Source organism: Rattus norvegicus, chromosome 17, assembly GCF_036323735.1.
Source record: "Rattus norvegicus strain BN/NHsdMcwi chromosome 17, GRCr8, whole genome shotgun sequence".
Taxonomy (NCBI): Eukaryota; Metazoa; Chordata; class Mammalia; order Rodentia; family Muridae; genus Rattus; species Rattus norvegicus.
The window spans coordinates 60,515,128-60,523,686 of NC_086035.1; the positions used below are offsets into that span (position 1 = coordinate 60,515,128).

Below are 8,559 nucleotides of genomic sequence, written 5' to 3' on the forward strand. Positions count from 1 at the left end.
TCTGTGTCTGTGTGGTAAACTCATCTAAGAGTTCTTTGGATATACATCCAGGTGTGTTGTAGCTGGGTCATGTGGTAATTCTAATTCTAGGTGTTTTAAAATCACATTTATTTATTTTCTCTGGGTGCATTTAGCATGTGTGTTGAGATCAGCAGATCACTTGTGGGAAACAGTTCTCTCTTCTACCGTATGAATCCTGGGAATTGAATTTAGCTTGTGGGCTTCTTGTCCTTTGAGCTACGGGGATCACATTGCTCCTCGGCCAGGGTGGGAGGCCAAGATCAGCCTGTGAGGAAGATTTTCGTCAGGACTGCTGTGAGCCGGCAGCCTTGTTTTCCAGCCTCAGACATTGACAGAAGCTTGAGTAGGGTGGGGATTTGGGGAAAAAAAGAATTTGGCTTGTAAGGGTTGACCAACAAGTGCCAATATCACCAGCCCCCTGTTCTTATTTTTGTGAGGAACCTACCCTGACTTCCATAGTGGCTGAACCAGTTACAAGGATTTATCTCCACCCCTCCTCCTGCCCCTCCCCTGTCTCCCATACACACACACACACACACACACACACACACACACACACACACACAAATATACATGTGTGCTCAAACATGAAAAACACAATAAATACTTTTTTCTTTTTACTTATTCTTCTCTCATACAATACATCCCAACCACAGTCTCCCCTCCCTCCACACCTCCAGTTCTCCTACCCATTTCGCCTCTCCCCCAGACCTACTGCTCCTTTATTTCCCTTCAGAGAAGAAGGAACCTCCCAGCAAAATCACCGGAACAGGGCATAACAAGATGCAGTAAGACTAGCAGAAATCCTCATGTCAAGGCTAGGGGAGGAAACCCAGTAAAGAGAAATGGTCCCAAGAGCTGGCAGAGTCAGAGACTTTCGATTCCCATTGTTAGGAGCCCAACAAAACCCCCAAGCTAAACAATCACAGCATAAAAGCACAGAGCCTAGCACAGACCCATGCAGGTTCTGTGGTTTCTGCTTCAGTCTCTGTAAACCCCGGGTGGCCTGCTTTTGCTCATTCTGTGGGCCTGGTTCTCTTTGTGTCCTCAACCCCTCTGGCTCCTACAATCCTTCCTCCTTCTCTTCCATGGGGTTCCACAAGCTCTGTCTAATGCTTGGCTGTGAGTCTCTGTGTCTGCTCTCATCAGCTGCAGGAGGAAGCCCTTCTGATGATGATCGAGCACCAATCTATGAGTATAGCAGAATATCATTAGCTAGATAGCTCAGAGACCGAAGGTACAACCAAACACAACTGGAAAAAAAAATCAATGAAATGTTTCCTAATGACAGTTGCAGTGAGCCACCATTGCCCCAGCATGTTTTGCAGGTTGGACAGGTGAGGGTCGAAGGTTTTATGACTGGGTTGGTGTCCCAGTCTCATCCCTGAGAGTCTTACCTGGTGACAGAGGATGACCAGTTCATGTTCTGAGTCATTCTCTATTAGGAGCCTTCCCTAGGGTCAGCCTCATAGGTTCCATGAAGATTCCATGGCACTAGGTTTCCACATCACCCCGTAAATGCCCTCCATCCCAGTCATTTCTCCCTGTACTTTCTCTCTTCACTCCTCCTTCTCTAACCTGATCCCTCTATGTTCTCATCCATACCTAGCTCCAGACCACCTGCATAGATATTCCATTTTCTGTTTCCAGGGAGATCCATGTATCCCCGCTAAAGCCTTCCTTGTTGCTCACCCTCTCTTGGTCTGTGGATTATAGCATGATTATCCTTTACTTAACAACTAAAGTCCACCTATAAGTGAGTACAAAATATATTTGTTTTTCTGGGTTGTGGGGGTTTAAATCTCAGCCCGTGTCCAGACAGAATACACCAAACCAACACGGTTCCGTGTGGAGAGGTTTAATGGAAGAGTGAGACAAGGGGGAGGGATGAGAGAGAGAAAGAGAGAGAGAGTGAAGGCAGAAAATCTCTGCCTTTTATTTGGAATGTGATGTAACTGCTCCCAGGTGAAATTGGGAACTAAGCCAAAAGTATGCTGGGAATGTATGGTCATTGCCATGGCAACAGTGACCAGGTGGTGTCACTGCTGGAGATGAAAGCAATTTCTGATACCCACATACCTCCCTTTTTCTTATCATAAAAAGGAGGAAGAAAAAGGGAGGAGGAAGCTGATGGTGAAGGGGATAGGGGCACCATGTCTCTTAGGCTACTTCCTGCTGTCTTGGAACATCATCAATGTCAGAGTATAGCTGACTTTCACCTTTGGAGTCCACTTGGTAAAGATTCCATCAGGCTCTTCTGTGGACAGTGGCTAGTAATCCTGTAATAGGAACTGATTAATAGTTTTATTAGAAATTTTTGTATCTGTCATTGAAGGAATGTAAGATTAATGAGGCAGGGAGTGAATAGTAATGCCAGAAAGGTGACTAGAAAGGGTGCTATGAAAGGGAGTCTCCACTTCCATACAGGGTTTTCAAAAGTCCAGGAACTGGAGGTCTCATGTTCCTTGAAATTCTGCATGTCTGATTGACTATCCTGGCTTGTTGACGCAGAAACAGCATTCTTCTTGGAGGAACAGGCAAAGACACCTTCCTTAACTGTCAGGTCATCTAGCCCCCGTCAGTTCTGAAGCAACACAGCTGCCAAAGAATCGATCTGTTTCTGGATGGTAAGCATGGTTTCAGACAGTTTTTTGAAAACCACTGTCAAGCTCGTAATTGAACTTATTATATTCAGGTCAGGGAAGCAGTTATCTCTGCAATCCCAGTGCCAGCACCTATGGATGGCTAGCCCACACCTGGCCATGGAGCAGTTTCTGGACCCTAACCCTGCAGCAACCAAGAGTGGCATGACCTGAACTGCCCTCTTATGTTTGGCAGCTGGGATTGGCAGAGGCTCGTTTTCCTGGATTATCCCTAGTTCAGGGAAAAGGAGTACCAATGTACAAACTCCTGACCACACATGAGTTCAAAAGGCGAGACTTGGAGAGGTCACTTAGGGAGAGCTCATAGTCTGAAGAGAGCCAGAGGTAGGAGTTTTACCCAATGTAGATGAAGTTCCTGTGACAGCTTGACAAGAGTGGTTTTTAAAGAACGGTTAGTTCTTTCTACCTTTCCTGATGATTGAGGGTGGTAAGGAATGTGGGGATGCCAGGGGATGTCTAAGGCTTTAGACAGAACTTGAGAGATTTTGAAGGTAAACTCAGGACCATTGTCTGACTGGAGGGAGGCTGGGACACCAAATCAGGGGATGATCTCTCGGAGGAGGAGATTAGAGGCTGTCTGAGCCCTTTTGTTAGTTGTGGAAAATGCCTCTACCAACCCCAAGAAGGTGTCTACCAAGACCAGGAGGTACTTGGCACGTTTGACAGTGGGTATGTGGGTGAAGTCAAGTTGCCAGTCAGTTCCAGGAAGGGAGCCTCTGACCTGGTGGGTAGGGAAGGGAGCACTTTGATACCTTGAGTTGGAGTCCGGTATCTGACTGATTATGCAAGAAGCAGTGATAGATTTTAAGAAACTCAAGTCCTCAGGAGTAGGTTGTAGATGGGTCTTAACAAAATAGGACAATGTTTAGGGGTTAATGTTGGGGTTTAAATCTTGGCTCATGCTCTGACAAAGCACACCAAACCAACATGGTGGAAAGGTTTCCATGTGGAAAGGTTTAATGAGAGAAGAAGAGTAGAAAAGGGGAGAAGTAAAGGCCGGTAATGGGCACATGGAGGAAACGGGGAGAGGGAGGATGGGGAGAGACAGAACAAAGGGAAGAGCAGGGAAGAGAACAAAGAGCAAGAGAAAGCAAGAAAGGAGTAAGAGAAAGAGGAGGGGGCAAGCAGCCCCCTTTATAGTCAGGCATGCCTGGTGGTTGCCAGGCAACTGTGGGGTACAGCATACCTGCCTGTTGCCAGGTAGCTTGGGGGTGGAACTTAGAAAGAATACCAACATTCCTCCATTTGGGTTTAATTAAAAAAAAAAAGAAAAATTAGAGGCTATAGTGAGACAGGAATAGGGTCGGCGTGATCTCTGACTACTTCCTGCTTACTTTGGGGCGACATGTCTCTAGGGAACCTAGAAAAATAGGTATGGGATGTTTGTCCAGTCTTAGAGTTGGCTGTTTCCTTGTTTTCCAGGATCTGTGGAACCATCTGAGGAGAGGTCAGAAGGAACAGGTCCAGTAGAAGCGTCTGTGTCTGTGAGAGGAGATTGGAACATCTAGAGGTCACTTCTCTGGAGCTGTCCCGGGTGTAGTAAGCGCCTGGACTTGACAAGATGCTGGAGCACACATATATATTTATTATAGGTAGAGAAGAAGATTAAGTGCATTTGGAAGAAAAGAAGATTTTTTTCTTAGATGTACATTTGAAACCCAAAGGAATCCCACCCTTCAGAATAGGTAGTAAGTAGAAATTTTAGGCAGATGTACTTATCTAGGTGGAGTCTATTTGGTCCATGAGAGGTAGGTCTGAGTGAGTTTCCTGTAGCTTATAAGTCTACAAAAGAGATAACAAAATGAGTTAACAACATGAACATTCTTTAAGATAAGCTTTTTGTGGAGCAGAAAGAAGAATTTGTCATACAGAACGTGCCCTGGATGTCTTAAAACAGTTTGCCATGACAAAAAAGACAGATAGAGAAAGCAGTTTCCAGATCCTATTTGGAAAGACTGTTTAGCAAGAAAGGGGTTCTGGACCTCCCAGACTCAGGGGTTCTACCTGGGAAGTTGGTAAAGGAAGCCACATGTCCATATTAATAGGTTAGCTGGCTAGAAGGAGCAGAAGGGCTTCAGGAAACCTTGAGTTTGGGCAAATGGGTGGAGCAAAACAGAGGCTCCCAACTTTGCTAGGAGATCCCTTCCCAATAAGGGGACAGGGCATGTTAGCACTACCAAAAAGGAATGGGTGAGAGGTATTCTCCTAAAAATGTAGCCAAGTGGTGGGGTTTGGTGAGGAAGGTAAGGTTACCCCCTACCCCAATGATAGGGAAATGAGAGAAGTGGGTCCCCAAAACTGTTAGGACTGAGCAAGTGGCCCCAGGATCCAAAAGGAGATGGGCCACCCACATACTGTGATAGTTCCCCAGGGCTCCCTGCTGGTGACTGGTGGCAGCAGTCAGGTCTAGGGAACTAGGATCCCTTCATTTGTCCATAGCCAAGCCTAGGAAATCAGCTGGAGGGTTACCTGGACTCGATGTCCTCCTGTCCTGCACAACATGAGGACAATCAACAGCCCAATGTCCCTCTTGATGGCATCTAGGACATGGCCCCCTTGGTTTGTGGGGGATTAGGGCAAGCCCTCACCCACAAACCACATTTGTAACAGGGGCCTGGTGGTTCCTTAGCCTTAGAAGGCTAAGGTAATGTGTTCTAAAGATCAGGATGGGTTTTCATGTTTTTCCTGGATGACCTCTTGCATTTTTTTCAAAATTCACTGGTTTTAAGGCTGCCCTGCAAAGACCAGTCAGGAGACAGGTTATGAACCTATCTTTAGCTAAAATACCACCTGTGGAATTATAATTCCATTGGGGATCTTGGTCAGGTACTGCCTCAGATCCAATTGGATATGTTCGTCTGCATGTATTCTCACCTGTTCCCCAACTTGCTGGTGTTCTACTGGAAGTAAATTATTAGTAAGGATCATAAGTACATCATGGAAAGTCAAGCTATAAGATTGGGTAATGTACGGGAACTCTTTAATAAAGGTGGATGAGTCAGAGGTATAGGAACCCAGCCTTTTCTCTATTTGAGAAAGTGAAAAAGGGACATGTACCTTGACCAATCTTTCTACACTGGCTACCTCGCTTAATGGAAGGACTGGTGCTGGGTCAGGCATGTCTGGAAAAGAAGGGTTTGGAGGTTTGGCTATGGTCTTGGAGCGGGCGATAGGAGGGGTGAAATTAGGTGCAAGTGTAGGGAGATTGGAGTGTCCTGAAGCTGGTACAGGAGGGGAGGCATCTGGAGAGGTTGATCAAGGAGGCTCTGGGGTGAGAAGGAGAAACCAAGAAGGCAGCTTGGGTTTTGGAAGTGTGGGAGCAGGCCTGCGGCGAAGAGGAGGTGGTTCGTTAGCTGGGTCAAGAGTTGTACTATCATCTGGTGCCTGTCTCAGAGCCAAGAGAAGTTGGGTGGGGCTACAAGAGGAACACAGAGATGGGTTAGAGTGAAGATGTATGAATGCTTAGACATAAAGAATCTCTTCCCATTTACCAGACTGCTGGCAGTAATTGTGAAGATCCTGTAAAATTGAGGAATTTAGCATGCCGTTATGCAGCCATTTTGAACCATTGTCTAACTGGGTCCAAACATTATTGCATAGGTGTATCAATTTTGATGTCCTCAGGTTAAGGGTTAATTTTAAAGTTTTGAAACTCTCCAAAAGGACATCCTAATGGTGAATTTGAGAGTACGTTCAAAGACCTCCAATTCCCATTGGGGGAAGTCACCAGTTAATTCACACCAGCATCCCAGGAGGAATTAATGGTAACAGTGGCACTCTGCCAGACCAAGTGTCTGAGTTGTTACTTAGATTCTTGGAGACTATAAAGCATTCCTACCCACGCCTGGGATTTCACAAGAGCCAGCCTGTTCTCATCTCATGGACTCTCGGACCCAGAGTTCCCAATCTTTCCACCCAACTCATTAAGTTCCCATGACAGATTGTGAGTCCACATGAAGGAAAACACCACACAATCTTAGTTTAGAATCAACAGGTAACATAATCGCTGGGCTCAGCAAGTAGCATTCTAATTTGTAAGTCATTCTAAATTAAATCTTCTGGTATTGGATCCAATAGATCGTCCACCTGAAGGGGGCTTGGGGTAGAGCCTCCCTTACCTATACGTTGGTTTCCACAATGTCTCCTGTCTGTTGTAAAAATATAAAAAATAAAAAAAGTAAGTTTTCTTTTTTTTTTTTATCCTGTTAGGTCCGCACCACAGTGTGGTGAAGTCACCTGAGTCCTGAGCATGTGGCTAGGCAGCTGTCCTTGGGGCAGTGGAATTAGCATCAAAATACAGATAACTCTAGGGCAAACCACAACATTTCCCTCTTTCTGTCCAGTTAAAAAGCCTTTTCACTTATATATAAATTGAGTACAATTATTACCATTCTTCAATTTATAAAGCATATGATATACTCAAAACCCAGTCCACCACTATATCAGTTAAACAGAACATTTAGTTATCCGATATTCCAGCTTAAGAAAGGCTTAAAATCTATATTATATCTTGGCTATCTTGTATACTATCTGATAACTATCTAATAAAATATGTATATTTAGAGTTAAACAGCCTGATAGGCTATGAAACTATAATCAGTCTTCAACCCCGTCAGAAATCTGAGAATGACCAAATATCTATACACATAGGAAGCCTAACACGCCTTCTAGAACTGAGAGGTTGTAGAGACAAATCTCCACTAGCACAGTCCCCTGTTAGCAACATTCGAGCACAAGTCTTCAGCCTTCTGCCCCAAAATCAACTGACAGACTCTTGAAATGCAGATTTTGAAGGGCTGATCACCCTGTCTTGGTAGGGCTTATCAGTCAACTATTCTGCATAATTTGTCCTTTTCTGGACAGTATTAGTCTGCAGATGAAACAGGCAGTTTTGTCCAGTGGCTTCCTAGTCACAAAGTATTGCCTCACCTGGAGGTAGAGATGTGCAAATTCTTCATTAAATCCACCAAAGGGTAACTGTTAGGAGCAGATATGTCTCAACAAAAGATAAATAACTTTAAATCTCAAATTTTGTGGATTTCTGACGTTTTTGAAAACCATCTATCTATATAAGACAATCTGGACTGTTGTCTTTATATCTTAATAATATCTTGAAAGTACTGTCACAGTTCAGAGCCATGAATTTGCTATTTGGCCCTTAACTCACATGTGTAATCAACTCAGAAGTTGGTAATGACATCAATAGAAGGACTGGCTCTAAACCTTGTACTTTTAAGCTTTTAACAAATAAATTCTATAGCAAAGCAAAGATATGATTTTTAGCTTAGTTAACAAATGAGATTATGACAGTATAACTCAATCTAACTAATTCCTCCCTGTTAAATTAACATCTCTAAATTACTCATGAAAACAACTTTAGAATAGCCACTTTCAGCCCCCCAAAGTCCAGGGAATTGGAGCAATGACTCCTCTATAATTTCTTCAAGCAGTACATGAGCGTTGAGGTATCCTTGGGGGTAGGGGGTAGGAAGAATGAAGCAAATGCTGTAGCCGATGTGTCCTGACTGGACCCAGCTGAAAGTCCTTGAGACCAAGAATCCAAGTAAGCACACTCTGTAAAATACAACTCTCAAGACAAAAGTTTAGAATTGAGATATCTTTTTGTTTGATTCTCCTGAATCAATTTTTCAGGCAATCTACCTCTATCAAATCTGATCAGTATGATTCTGTGAGGTTTCCAGAGCCTAATCACACTTTTTAAAAACACAAAGACAAAATCTTTCTCCCAAAATACTGTGTTCCTTATTCTGTAACCAGAAAAGCTTGTATCTTGCACTCTCTCCCAGAGTAATAATATAACCATAAAACTCAAAGTTACACCCATTATGAAAATTAAACAATTTTTTAAAAAGGA

The 8,559-nt window shown here is 43.9% G+C and overlaps 1 non-coding gene across 1 annotated transcript; it reads left to right on the forward strand.

The window, feature by feature from the left end:
* The first annotated feature begins 219 nt into the window (after positions 1-219).
* On the forward strand, positions 220-352 carry LOC120098009 (small Cajal body-specific RNA 20). Its single transcript, XR_005495953.1, has one exon. It is a non-coding gene; the product is annotated as a small Cajal body-specific RNA 20 (non-coding RNA).
* The last annotated feature ends 8,207 nt before the right edge of the window (positions 353-8,559 follow it).